Source organism: Ovis aries, chromosome 22, assembly GCF_016772045.2.
Source record: "Ovis aries strain OAR_USU_Benz2616 breed Rambouillet chromosome 22, ARS-UI_Ramb_v3.0, whole genome shotgun sequence".
In the NCBI taxonomy this organism is placed as follows: Eukaryota; Metazoa; Chordata; class Mammalia; order Artiodactyla; family Bovidae; genus Ovis; species Ovis aries.
In genome coordinates this window covers 11,440,624-11,455,486 of record NC_056075.1, presented here as the reverse complement: position 1 = coordinate 11,455,486, position 14,863 = coordinate 11,440,624, and positions in this window count along the sequence as shown.

Genomic DNA, 14,863 nt, shown 5'->3' with positions numbered 1-14,863 from the left:
AGGTCAGACATGTGTATAGTGTACAGGTGAAGCAGGCAGTGGTCAGGCGGGGGTGTACAGAGAGCAAGGGAACAGCCACCTTGCGTGGCCTGACCATACACTCCACTCCTACAGACCCTGCCCAACCCTTACAATCTTGGTCCCCCCACCCCCTCACCTTCCACCGTATCCCTTCAGGTTTGCTAGGGGCACCGAAACCAGATACCACAATACAGACAGTAGGGACAAGAGTATCAAGGTTAAGAAACCTAGTATGCTCAGAACAGTCATTGGCCAGGCTGTGGGCAAATTTTGGAGCCAGAGCACTTACCTGATCAATGGAAAGGGAGTCAATAGCAGCAGTGCCCTGTGCAGTTCTAAGGAAGGAAAGGCCACCCCTGCTTTTCACAAACCCAGAGCCATTCCCATGGGGAGGGGAAGACCCGACTTTTAAAAGAAACAGTCTCACGGTCTGGCCAGAAGTCAGCGGTCACAGTACATATCTGTCACCTCATGTTATGCTGAGTGCTGTTAAAGGTGGACCATTAAGTCTTTCCAAACAAAAGCAATTAACCCCACTAGATGGACTATATGTCCAGAAGTCCAGCCTATTCCACTCCATACAGCATAGCCTGGGTTGGGGGCTCTTGGGCTGTTGGTCATTCAGTAATGCTTATTGACAGCAGTCCTTCTGATGTATCAGCATGTGGGACCGGAAGATGATGAGCCTTTCCCCTCATTGTCAATAGCCCCCACATAATCACATCAGGCAGGTCAATTTTTCATGGAATCCAGAGGACAACAATGCCATTTCACTGTAGACCCAGAAATTTGACTCATTTCACAGGGAGGCCAGTGGTGTTGCTCAGTCCTCAAATAGATTTCCTCCCTCAGAGTAGGGATGAAATGCAAGACATCCAACAGGTACAACAGAGGGGAGATCGTGGCAGTTAAGCAAAATACAAGCGGTAACCTCATTCTGAGATAATGTCCTGGTCTGCAAACAGTTCAGAAAAGAAGCTTCCAATAATACAAGAACGTGCCTAAAATCACGTACACAATGGCCACCTAGTTTTACTTCGGACTTCTGCACTACAGCTACTCCATTTTGACTTTCAAATACACCCACATCCTCAAAGGCCAAAAAAGATATACAAGGTACGTCCAAAAAGATCACAGGAGGTTAAAGTTCCAGAGAGCACAGGTAGGTTATTTATATCTCAAAGGGACAAGAGAAATACCAGTTCCTTCTAGAAAGCTAGCTTAACCAATTACAAGACTCACTACAATAGCATAGTCATTAGAGACCATTGTTCTCCAGATCTCTTGGCAGCCCCCATTTTGCAAGGACAGCCACCCTGGAGCCCCACATACTAGTGGATAGCCACCCCAGGATGACCCCCCACAACTTTCCATTCCCTATCCTGTATTTCCCAACACATCCACGTTCACGAGGGTTTCCTCCGTCTCCTGGCTGCTCCAACAATAGTTGGGCTGCACCCTGTAGGCCTGTGCTTGCCCATCAGAAAGAGCCCAGAGTCAGCAACAGACACCGATGATTTAATAGAGGGGGAACTTAACTTCTGAAGCAAGGTCCTGGAATGATACCCGACTGTGTGCAGCAGACAGCAGGATCTGGCAGCTGTCCTCATTCCTGGCGGGGAGGGAGTTTACCAGTTAGCGAGGAATTGAGGGCAGGCGGGCTCATTAGTTACCAGGGAAACCAGCAGAGGGGCACGCCCCTCACTGCCCCTTTGATAAGAACAGTCACCAGTGGGAGCCTGGGGCAAGCACAAAGGAAGGTCAGTTGTGTGCATAGGGTACAGGTGAAGCAGGCACTGGGCAGGCAGGGGATGCACAGAGAACAAGAGAACAGCCATCTTGAGTGTCCTGAACATACAAGGTTCCTTTAAAAAACTAAAAATAGAATAACCATATGATCCAGCAATTCTACTCTCGGGTAAACCTCCAGAAGAAATGAAAACACTAACTCAAAATGATACATGCACCCCAATGTTCCCAGCAGTACTGTTTACAATAAATAACCAAGACATGGAAACCCAAATGCTTGTCAACAGACAACTGATTTAAGATGTGAAGTATATATATACACAATGGAATATTGCTCAGCCATTTAAAAGAGAAGGAAATAATGCCATTTTCAGCAACATGGACCTACAGATCATACTAAGTGATGTCAGACAGAGAAAGACAAATATTTATTACTTACATGTGGAATCTAACATGTGATGTAGACAGAACTGTCTTTTGGACTCTGTGGGAGAGGGGGAGGGTGGGATGATTTGGGAGAATGGCATTGAAACATGTATAATATCATATATGAAACGAATCGCCAGTCCAGGTTTGATGCATGATACTGGATGCTTGGGTCTGGTGCACTGGGACGACCCAGAGGGATGGTATGGGGAGGGAGGAGGGAGGGGGTTCAGGATGGGGAACACGTGTACACCCATGGCAGATTCATGTTGATATATGGCAAAACCAATACAATATTGTAAAGTAATTAGCCTCCAATTAAAATAACTAAATTTAAATTTAAAAAAAAACAGAAGCAGCACAGAGAACTATATTCAATATCTTGTAATTACCTATAATGGAAAATAATCTTAAAAAACTATATCTGTATATACATAAATTTATATAACTGAATCACTTTGTTACACACTTGAAATTAACACAGTACTGTAATTCAACTCGACTTCAATTAAAAAAAAAAAATTTAAAAAGAAAGACACTACTGTTTTGCCTCTTACTTCAGATGAGGTGCCTGTTGGAATGCACACCACAGGCCTGAAAGCCTTGCAGTTGCCCAGCGGAGAGACTGATGACAGACACAGAAACGCCAACAGAGGCACCAACCATTTATTGGACAGGTGATTTACACTCCCCAAACAAAGGTCCTGGAGAGACAGCCCGCTGTGGACGACAAACAGCACGCAGTACTACTCTTGTGGGGTAGGGGGAGCGGGCGGTGGTGAGGCTACCATTTATAGGGGGAACTGATGCCAGGTTGGCTCATCAGTTACTAGGGAAACCTGCACTGGGGCCAGAGGCAAACTTGCAGGCAGTTACTGATGAAGCCGTATAACTAAAAAGATTGGAGAATCATGTGAGTGAAGCAGGGCCTGGCCAGGCAGAGCGAGTCTTGAGTGTAGGACAATGCCCATCATGAATGGCCTGACCACACAGTACCTAAACTTTCAGGGCCTGTTTCTTGTCCTATTGAAGGGATAAAACAACTTATGAAGTTTCCAAAGGATTCCAACAGAAAAGGGATACAAAGTATTGAGGTGGCCAAAAAGTTCTAGTTTTCCATGTTATGGGAAAAGGCACACGAAATTTTTGGCCAGCCCAATATTTGTCACATTGATTTACTCAAGACGAACATTTCTGAAGTTGTACTGTTTTTATTATTATGAAGAACACTAACTTTACATTTGTGGATCTGTGAAGTTCATGATTTGAAAGAATCACTTGAATTTCAAAGAAAAGAAGAACTCATGGCAATGGAAGGCCCATGCATCTCTACTCAACAAAACCACATTTAAAAGGGATTATCTATGTCACTTGACCCACTGCCCCTCTACTCCAAAGATTTTTCTGAAACACAGTAACAGTGGAAGCAGAAAGTAAAGCCACAGGTGAGATCTGTTTAGAAAGACACCATGAATTGAAAAGGAAGGAAGAAAGGATTCGAGTACAGTGGCAGCATTACCCAGAGATTTGCTATGAAACAGCAACCAAGCTGGCTTGAAGAAATCTCTGGCCAGATTAAAGGCAAAGTCAGTTAAAAATCACAAACATGAGTCACTAGTATGATGATGCTCTCTAAACATCCCAGCCACAATGGAACAAGAGAAATAGAGAATTGAAGAGAAATTACAGAGTTATAATGTTATGTTGGAGTAAAAACTTAGTACCAATAAAGTCCTGTTTTTGTTTGTTTTTTTCTAGTACAACATGTTCCCAGAGGCAGTTACAGGACTGCCGGCACAGCAATCAAAACTTAGGATCCATCTTCCTTTTCAAAATCCCCTTTGCCATAACGGATTTTACCACCCCTTTCCACACCACACCTAAGAATAAATCTTGAAAGCAGGGGAGATGACAGGTACCCTGGCCTCACAGATTCTCAGCCTTCCACACCCCAGGTGGAGCCAGCAGTCACTACAGAGAACAGACTGAAAGTACCAGGGCCTCAGCATCAGTGTCACCACAGCTGGTACCCATTGAGCTGGGGCAAGAGGCGCCATAGCCGAGACTCCCAACAGCTCCTCACAGACCTTCTCCCCTCTCCTCCCACTGTTTCAATTTATGTGCTGTTAGGCAAAAATTCTGAAAATGAAAACAGAGCTTGGGGGTGGGGGAAGAACAAATCTAGTATCTTGCACCTGGGGTCTAGATTGCCTTCTGCCACCACTGGAGCGGTGAAGGGAGTCTGCTTAAATATCAGTGTTTTTAACAGCTGCTACCAGTCTTGCATACTTTGTGTTTCCTTGCTCTGAAGCGAAATCCCTATTCACTGTCTAGTGGTAAAATGTTGTTGTTGTTGTTGTTCAGTTGGTATGTTCGACTCTTTGAAACCCCATGGACTGCAGCGTGCCGGGCTCCTCTGTCTTTCACAATCTCCCAGAGTTTGCTCAAATTCATGTCCATTGAGGCAGTGATGCTATCTAACCATCCCACCCTCTGTTGCCCCCTTCTCCTCCTGCACTTTCTTTCCCAGCATCAGCGTCTTTTCCAATGAGTCAGTTCTTTGCATCAAGTGGCCAAAATATTGGAGCTCCAGCTTCATTATGAGTCCTTCCAATGAATATTCAGGATTGATATCCTTTAGGCTTGACTGAATTTCCTTGCTGCCTAAGGGACTCTAAAAGTCTTCTCCAGCACCATAATTCAAAAGCACCAATTCTTTGTGGCTCAGCCTTCTTTATGAACCAATTCTCACATCCATACGTGACTACTAGAAAAACCACAGCTTTGACTATACAGAAATTTATCAGCAAAGTGATGTCTCTGCTTATTAATGTATTGTCTAGTTTGTCACAGTTTTCCTTCCATGGAGCAAGCATCTTTTAATTTCATGGCTGCAGTCACTGTCCACACTGATTTTGGAGCCCAAGAAAATAAAATCTGTCACTGCTTCTACTTTTTCCCCTTGACTGGATTCCATGATCTTAGTTTTTTTAATGTTAAGTTTTAAATCAGATTTTTCACTCTCCTCTTTCACCCTCATCAAGAGTCTCTTTAGTTCCTCTTTACTTTCTGCCATTAAAGTGGCATCATCTGATATCTGGGGTTATTGAAATTTCTCCTGAATGTCTGTTTTTACAACAATGTTGGTTCTGTGAGATTCCCCAAATCTGGACTCGACCACCTCTTACAATGAAGTGAACAGTTCCTCAAAATTCCTTTGAAATGTTCCCTAGTAAACTCCCTTAGTAAACTTACCAGCCTCTGGACTGCCATGCACAATCCCACAAGAATAATCTCTCCAACCTGTACCTGTGGGGGACCCTCTTCATACACATTCCCAGTCTCCTTGGCTGGCTCTTCTCACCTCCTACCTTCCAACTCCCCTTATTATCTTCCATTTTGGAGATCATCTTTCTGGCTACACATCTTTACCTTTGGACCTTGGTCATTATACCTGCCAACCCCTTGTCTGTGGCTAGCTCCTACCTCCCGCTTCCACTTCTCCATCAAACCACAATTCTACCACTTTTAGAACTTTACCTGGGTCTCATCTTTAATCACAAGTGAACTTCCTCTTTTCTGTACCTTAAACTGGGGTCTAAGTGCCTCAGAACTCTAAGAGGGATCAGGAAGACCATGCATTTGCTCCAATAGCTCTCAAAGCGTGCTTGCAAATGTCTGCAGCAGAATCAGCTGGGAATTAGTTAAATGGGACCTCACCTCACAGACCTACCTACAACATCAAAACCTTTAAGAAATAAACACCCCAAATGTGTATTTTAAACAATTTATCCAAGCCATATGTCCATTCATTGTGAGACCCATAGGTTTCTCCAAACTCATTTGATAAATAATGATTCCTGTTCACTGGGTGTGGACTGTCTGCCAGGCATGTTACATGCATAAACTTATTCAATCCTCACAATATCCTTATGAGATGAGTACTATTCTTTTTACTATTATTTCATCCTTTTTAAGGATAAGGAAACCAAATTTCACCTAAAATCATGCTGAAAGTGGCAGAGACAGGACTCAAACCCAGAGAAATATACTCCCAGATTCAGAGACCCAAAGAAATATACTCTTAGAGAATGCATGATGAAAGCCTGGCCAGGTCACTTTCAGAAGTTGACATTCCATGCTAATCCTCTGTTCCAAGAGTACACTGACATTTCTCCATTCAGCCAGGGGAGCAAGAGAGTGAGAGCTCCCAATGGGTTCATGTAGATACTGGGCCTGGGTGACTCAGAGAGAAAGCATAGTGTCAATATTTCGTTAACAACAGAACCTTTTGATCTTGTTCATTTCAAGATCTTGCCTCTACTTCCCACTTCCCTGGCTTGGTAGGAATAGTCTCAGAGACTAAATAAATGATAAAACAGCCCACCCAGCCCAGCAAGTGTTCTCTTCATGCCTGGTGGAAAGTGTTTTTGTGGTGATGAACAGTTTCATTACCTCTTCAATAAGGCCCTTTTTTAGTCATCGCTTTTGAGAAAATTGCAGTCTGGGGTTCATCTCAAGCACCACTCAGAGACATGAGCAAAGTCTCCCAAGTATAATTCAGATGGTTCTAGGGAAAGCAGTCTTTCTGATGATACAAAGCCCCTTTGAAAATTACTTAACTTCACAAGTGTTCTCCAAGGACTTTGTTTTCATCTCAATCTACCCTTCCTTGTGTCTCATAAACACTTAGAAAAATCAGACAAAACAAAGGTAATTTCATGGTTGTTTCACTAATTTAGTGGGTGGATACAGAAATATCAGATAATTAATTTGTGTTCACTAACACAAATGGTTTAAGTAAAAATGTTTAAAAAACTGTTACCTACAAATGGATTAAAGGCTTCCCTGGTAGCTGGGTTGGGAAGATCCTCTGGAGAAGGAAACGGCAACCTACTCCAGTATTCTTGCTTGGGAAATCCCATGGACAGAGGAGCCTGGCAGGCTACAGTCCATGGGGTCACAAAGAGTCAGACACAACTTAGTAACTGAACACCACCACCACCACCACCACAATGGATTAAAACCCCAAATCACATCTAGATTCATTTGGTAGGATTTCAGGGCTCATGGAGACTAATTCTTATTTGAAGGAAAGTAAAAATGAATCATCATGTCCCTGCGGAACTCTCCTTTGCCTGCAAAAACTAGAATCACCTAGCACACACTCCCTGGACCCAAGCATTGCCAACACAAGATGGGCAGGGTGGCATGGGGCATTGCCCTGGAGAAGAACTTTGGATGTGGGGAGGAAATGAGCCCAAATTATAACAGCTTATTTCATCTTGACATTTCTGAGTTTCAGCTTGTGTTAAGACTTTCCCCCCGCATATACTATGATCCCTTTTGTGAATTTCACTTCCTCTGCTATTTCTTAAAAGCCAGTGGGTTTGGGCTTCATATTTCTACACATAGGCCTCTTCAGAAATTTCTTCTGTTCCTAGAACATTATTTGGGAAGATCCCCTGGAGAAGGGAAAGGCTACCCACTCCAGTATTCTGGCCTGGAGAATTCCATGGACTGTATAGTCCATGGGGTCGGAGTGTCAGACACAACTGAGCCACTTCCACTTCACTTAGAACGTTAATTACTCCAAGTTGATGATGCCTAAATCTTTGTTTCCAGCAAAATCTTTGTCTCCTGAGGTTCAGATTCAAAAATCTATATGCTTCATTGGCATCCTTGAATATCTCAGGCCTTCATATTTCCACATCCAGTCCTGAACTATACTTCCCCCTGATTATTGTCATCACCCAAGCCAGGCATCTGGGCATGACAAGAACCCCTTCCCTTTTCCTATCAACCAATCAACCTGCCAGACACATTCCTGTCTCCAAATTCTTTCTCAGAGGGACTTTCCTCCCCTTCCTTTCCAACATGTTAGCCCATCTCAGCTCAAGATTCATCCTGCCCTAACTGATTTCATCAACTTTCTGCCTGATCACGCTGTCTCTAATTTTCTTACCCTTCAGATCGTCCTCTTTCACATGGCCCTAGCCCTAGAGAAGTTTCTCTTTTATAACACAGATAATTTATAGACATTCAGTTCAGCTCATGTGCTCAGTCATGTCTGGCTCTTTGCCCATGTAGCCCACCAGGCTCCTCTGTCCATGGGATTTTCCAGGTGAGAGTTTGGAATGGAACAGGCTGCCATTTCCTCCTCCAGAGGATCTTCCTGACCCAGGAATCAAACCCGCATCTTCTTTGCCTCCTGCATTGGCAGGCAGATTCTTTACCACTGTGCCACCTGGGAAGCCAACAATTTATATATTATATATAACTAAGTTATATGAAATAGCAAGAAATTAAGATCATACCAAATAAATGGATTGAGAAGTATAGCATATTGAATTATTGGCCCCAATTCTGTACCCATGTGTTATATGGCTTTGCAATCCTCCACTACAAGCAGAGTGTAGTCCTCACCTTTTGATTTGCAGCTCAGCCATAGGACCTGTACCTCTGAGTAAATGAGGGTAGAAGTAAGATGACAACTTACCTTTACAAGAATATTTATAATCTTTCATTTTATTATTAGAAAATTTTATCATTTCAAATTAGTATCTTGGGGGGAGGGGAATAAAAAGAAGAAAGAGAGTGTAATTAACTCCAAAGAAACCAGTATTAGTTGTGTAAATTCAAGCATCAAGTAGTATTTTTTCCCCCAATATTCCCATAGCTACAATTATCTGCAAATTGATCCCACTCAACACAAAAGCTATGGAATCCAGGAATCCCGATCTCTTTCTATGCTCTAGACAGTAGAGAAAAGAGAAAAGTAGGTATAGAGTGGTAAGAGGTTGGAGGATAGAGAACAAAAGAGAAGAAAAATAAGAAGTCTGTCCTGAAGGCTGGCCACCATTGGTAAAGGTAAATGTCTTCTCTTGTGTCTTAAGGGCGGGCTCTTTTCTATTCTTATCGACTTTCTTTTCTTATACTAACACTCTGACAACCAGTGTCTCCTGTAGAGTTGGCCTCTGAATGATGAATATCTTGTGTTGTACATTTCAGGCTTCTCTGGAGGGCCCTGTGGGGCCTCCCACTGAAGAGTCCCAAACATGGGAACTTTAACTGGTTCAACCTCTTTCATCATTGCTCCAGTGTCTCCCACCAGTGGTCAATGTCACAGCCTTTGCTGCTGAGGTTCCTACACCCAGAAAGCATCCCATCTTGGTGAGGACAAATAAACTTGGTCAAGCTACCTTCTGTTGTGTCTTCCCAACCCTTGGAAAACTCATGCTTCCTTGACATACCAAGGGTCAGCAAGCAGGCGCTCTACTGCCATCCCAACTCTCGACCCACCTTCTTGCTGCAGGTCTTACTTCCCCTCCTCAGACAGGCAGAGAAACAAAGGAGCAAGTTGTCATAATGAGGAACAAGAGTAATCCAGCCTTTCCTTCTTGAAAATACCAACTCTCTTTGCAGATGATCTCTTGGAGTGCACCCCCTCTGTTTAGGGGAGGAGAGGGAAAATTCCCCCAAATTTCAGAGAACTGTGATGACACCTTTCCTCTCCCCAGGCTTCTTTCACAGACCAGGAAGGCAGTGGTGATTAGAAGTAATGGGGCTGATTTGACTACTTCTTCATAAACAAACCCAAAAAGTAGAAACCCTATAGTTTTTGCTTCAACTCTAGGCCATTCATTTGCATCTCTCTCTAGAATGTGGGAGTATTTAGTGACTTTAGTTTTCAGTTTGGGCCCTCTTTGAATGACCTAGGAGCAGTTTCTTTCAAGTTGAGAATAAATAATATCCAATCAGTTATGCAAAAGATTCAGATCTGATTTACACTGACTTTCTGTGTACCTTATCTTCTCTTTCTCCTTCTATGACATTTTACAATGTTTCTCTGACATTTGGACAAAGAAGGATTTCAAGTCTACCTGAGAGCCTTCTTTGGTGACTGAAGCTATCAAGGAAGGTAAATTGTATCTCAGATAATCTCAGATATCAAATTATGTGATTCTCCCTGGCTACTTGGAAAACTGTAGTGATCACCGCAAGACCAGTTGTATGCTTTGTGGAAAAGTGAGTCTTGATCAACTAGCAATGTCTGTTGGGGTACAGGTTGGAGGGAAGAGGCAACAGTCATATTGACTATTTGCTGGCTATGATATATATGCTTCTTATATTACAAGGGAAATTTCCTTGTTTAGCTTATCTTTTTTCCTTTGTAAAAAGGATATTTCTAAAATTTCAGGGCCAGCATATATGTGAGTTATTTGTACTGGCATAGTTCCTGTCCCTGATTCTGTGCCCACCAGCATCTGTAGTTTTTTACCTCCAAATTTTTACAAAAAAATTCCTTTAACTCTTATTTCAAACAGACTTATAATTTCAGAGTACCTTCAGGCTGAATGCTTAGATCCAACTAAAATTCAATCAAGTCACAAGAAGTGTCTAAAATGATGTTCCAATTATCTTGCACAAGATTGTCAATTATGAGGTCCATGAATAATTCCTCCTCATCGAAAACTTTATTTCACCTTGACTTCAGACTGGAGTTTGTTTCAACCTATCTCTGAGTTCCTCTTAAAGGGAACGTTACCATAAAAATATAAGCCCCAGAAAGCAAAAAGTTTGTAAGACTTCCCCTTAAAGGGTTGAAGAAGATACAGGTTTCACTATAATAGGTTTTAAGCACTCCAATATTAGAGCTAAGTGGCTAAAATAGTGTGACATCAATTTCCAAAGTGCTTCAGAATTAGGGAAATACTACTTCTCAACCTCTTGTCCTCAGAATCAGACAGCAACCTTGCTGGCTTTTCCCTCCATGTGATAGCCAGTTCCCTTAGCAACCTAAAGATGTTAAACATTTTCCTTCCTGCCATGCACTTCTTTTCTTCTCACATCTCTCCTAGTGGAGAGAGTCTTTGATATGAGAGGGTGAAGAGAAAACTATTGGGATGAGTAGAATAACTCAGCTAAATTAAACATGGAGAACCCATCAAGAGTTGCACTAGTCTCTGTGAAGACTCTGAGTGCCTAAAGCTTACTCTTTCAACAGACAAAGCCCTATATCCCCCCTTCCAGGACACAGCCAATGATTATCATGACACTGAGAACCACCTCTAAGATGGAGTCTAGACATCAGAGTTGGGAGGGACAGAGGAATTTGTGCAGAAGTATTTAAAAAGAGGAGGAAAACCTACAGAAGGATAGACAAAAGATGGGAATCAGTAAAAGAAGGGACTCCCAATAAGCGAAAGTGGCAGATTCTGTAACTTGGCAACCTTATGAGAAAGAAAGTGGGACAGGGGAAAGCCACATATTTTGCACCATTCTTCAGACTATGTTGTCAACAAGGTGGTAGTACGAATCTTTTCTTTCAGTTAACCACCTGTACCTGTTTATTCTTCTAGAAGTTATAGGCATAAAAAAGAGGTAACAAAAGGGATTATCATGCTAGGTTCTCTGAGGCCTAAAGGTGACTTTGAAGTATAAAAAATTGATAAATTCAAAGCTCAATTAAATAGAGATGAGAGATCAGAAGGGGTGCTCTTATGCCCTCTGCTGATAGCAGAGCCATCAGGAGGATGAAAAGCTCCTCTTCTCTCTTGGTAAGAATTCAACCAATGAAAAGCCATGGATTCTTTTTTTTTCCACAGCCACTTCACTTCTTTCTCCCCTCTGTAGAGGAGTTTCCCTTCCTTTGCCTGAAGGGGACTTATCATGGTTGCAGGCCCTGAATTTCAATTCTCTGCTGACCCCCCCCCCCAAAAAAAAAGATCTTTGCTGAAGAAATATCTGGTAATCTATTTGTTTTAGGTCAACAGAAGGGACACCCTGAATGGGTTCCACTTGGCTTGGCTCTAGGTTCCATTTACCATAAAAACAGATCAGCATCTTCAACATTCCCCCACCCGCCTACCCACAGGTAAGGCCACAGTGAGATCATAAACCCTCCCTCTCATACCATCCACTTACTCTGCCATCTTCTTCTTGTCTTAGTTCAGTTCAGTTCAGTCACTCAGTCATGTCTGACTCTTTGCCACCCCATGGACTGCCACAGTGAGATCATAAACCCTCCCTCTCATACCATCCACTTACTCTGCCATCTTCTTCTTGTCTTAGTTCAGTTCAGTTCAGTCGCTCAGTCATGTCCGACTCTTTGCCACCCCATGGACTGCAGCACGCCAGGCCTCCCTGACCATCACCAACTCCTGGATCTTACTCAATCTTGTGTCCATTGAGTCAGTGATGTCATCCAACCATCACATCGTCTGTCATCCCCTTCTCCTCCCACCTTCAATCTTTCCCCAAATCAGGGTCTTTTCCAATGAGTCAGTTCTTCACATCAGGTGGCCAAAGTATTGGAGTTTCAGCTTCAGCATCAGTCCTTCCAATTAATACCCAGGACTGATCTCCTTTAGGAATGACTTGTTTATCTCCTTGCAGTCCAAGGGATTCTCAAGAGTCTTCTCCAAGACCATGGCTCAAAAGGATCAATTCTTCAACACTCAGCGTTCTTTATAATCCAACTCTCACATCCCTACATGACTACTGGAAAAACCATAGCTTTGACTAGATGGACCTTTGTTGGCAAAGTAATGTCTCTGCTTTTTAATATGCTATCTAGATTGGTCATAGCTTTTCTTCCAAGGAGCAAGTGTCTTTTACTTTCATGGCTGCAGTCACCATCTGCAGTGATTTTGGAGCCCCAAAAAATAAAGTCTGACACTGTTTCTACTTTTTCCCCATCTATTTCCCATGAAGTGATGGGACCAGATGCCATGATCTTCATTTTCTGAATGTTGAGCTTTAAGCCAACTTTTTCATTCTCCTCTTTTACTTTCTTCAAGAGCTTCTTTAGTTCTTCACTTTCTGCCATAAGGGTGGTGTCGTCTGCATATCTGAAGTTATTGATGTTTCTCCCGGCAATCTTGATTCCAGCTTGTGTTTCTTCCAGCCTGGCATTTCACATGATGGACTTTGCATATAAGTTAAGTAAGCACGGTGACAATACACAGCCTTAACATACTCCTTCCCCAATTTGGAAACAGTCTGTTGTCCCATACCCAGTTCTAACTGTTGCTTCTTGACCAGCATACAGATTTTTCAAGAGGCAGGTCAGGTGGTCTGGTATTCCCATCTCTCTCAGAATTTTCCACAGTTTATTGTAATCCACACAGTCAAAAGCTTTGGCATAGTCAATAAAGCAGAAATAGATGTTTTTCTGGAACTCTCTTGCTTTTTCAATGATCCAGTGGATGTTGGCAATTTGATCTCTGGTTCCTCTGCCTTTTCCAAAACCAGCTTGAACATCAGGGAGTTCATGGTTCATGTATTGCTAAAGCCTGGCTTGGAGAATTTTGAGCATTACTTTACTAGCATGTGAGATGAGTGCAATTGTGCAGTAGTCTGAGCATTCTTTGGCATTGCCTTTCTTTGGGATTGGAATGAAAACTGACCTTTTCTAGTCCTGTGGTCACTGCTGAGTTTTCCAAATTTGTTGGCATATTGAGTGTAGCACTTTCACAGCATCATCTTTTAGGATTTGAAATAGCTCAACTGGAATTCCATCACCTCCACTGGCTTTGTTCGTAGTGATGCTTCCTAAGGCCCACTTGACTTCACATTCCAGGATGTCTGGCTCTAGGAGAGTGATCATACCATCATGGTTATCTGGGTCATTAAGATCTTTTTTGTATAGTTCTTCTGTGTATTCTTGCCACCTCTTCTTAACATCTTCTGCTTCTGTTAGGTCCATACCATTTCTGTCCTTTATTGTGCCCATCTTTGCATAAAATGTCCCCTTGGTATCTCTAATTTTCTTGATGAGATCTCTAGTTTTTCCCATTCTATATTTTTCCTCTATTCCTTTGCACTGATCGCTGAGGAAGGCTTTCTTATCTTTCCTTGAAATTCTTTGGAACTCTGCGTTCAGATGGGTATCTCTTTCCTTTTCTCCTTTGCCTTTAGCCTCTCTTCTTTTCTCAGCTATTTGTCTCTCCCTCAGACAACCATTTTGCCTTTTTGCATTTCTTTTTCTTGGGGATGGTCTTGATCAGTGCCTCTTGTACAATGTCATGAACCTCCATCCATAGTTCCTCAGGCACTGTGTCTATCAGATCTAGTCCCTTGAATCTATTTGTCACTTCCACTGTATAATCATAAGGGATTTGATTTAGGTCATACGTGAATGGTCTGGTGGTTTTCCCTACACTCTTCAATTTAAGGCTGAATTTGGCAATACGGAGTTCATGATCTGAGCCACAGTCAGCTCCCAATCTTGTTTTTGCTGACTGTATAGAGCTTTTCCATCTCTGGCTGCAAAGAATATAATCAATCTGATTAGAGTCACTTAGGAAGCCTTTTTTAAAAAATTTAAGATTGCACAGAAAACAAATTTAAGGTTACCAAAGGGCAAAGGATAAATTAGGTGGCTGGGATTAATATATACACATTACTATATATGAGATAGATAATCAAAGACCTACAGTAGTACAAGAAATATACACTATATTTTATAATAACTAATAAGGGGAAAGAATATATATGTGTATGTATAAATATATTTATTTAAATATTTTTTATATTTAAATTTATAAATATTTTATAATAAATTTATAATAAATAAATTTATTTTAAAATATATATATATCAACCCCTCTATCTAATAATAATTTGGGTTATGAACAGACTTTGGGATGACTGCACCCATCAA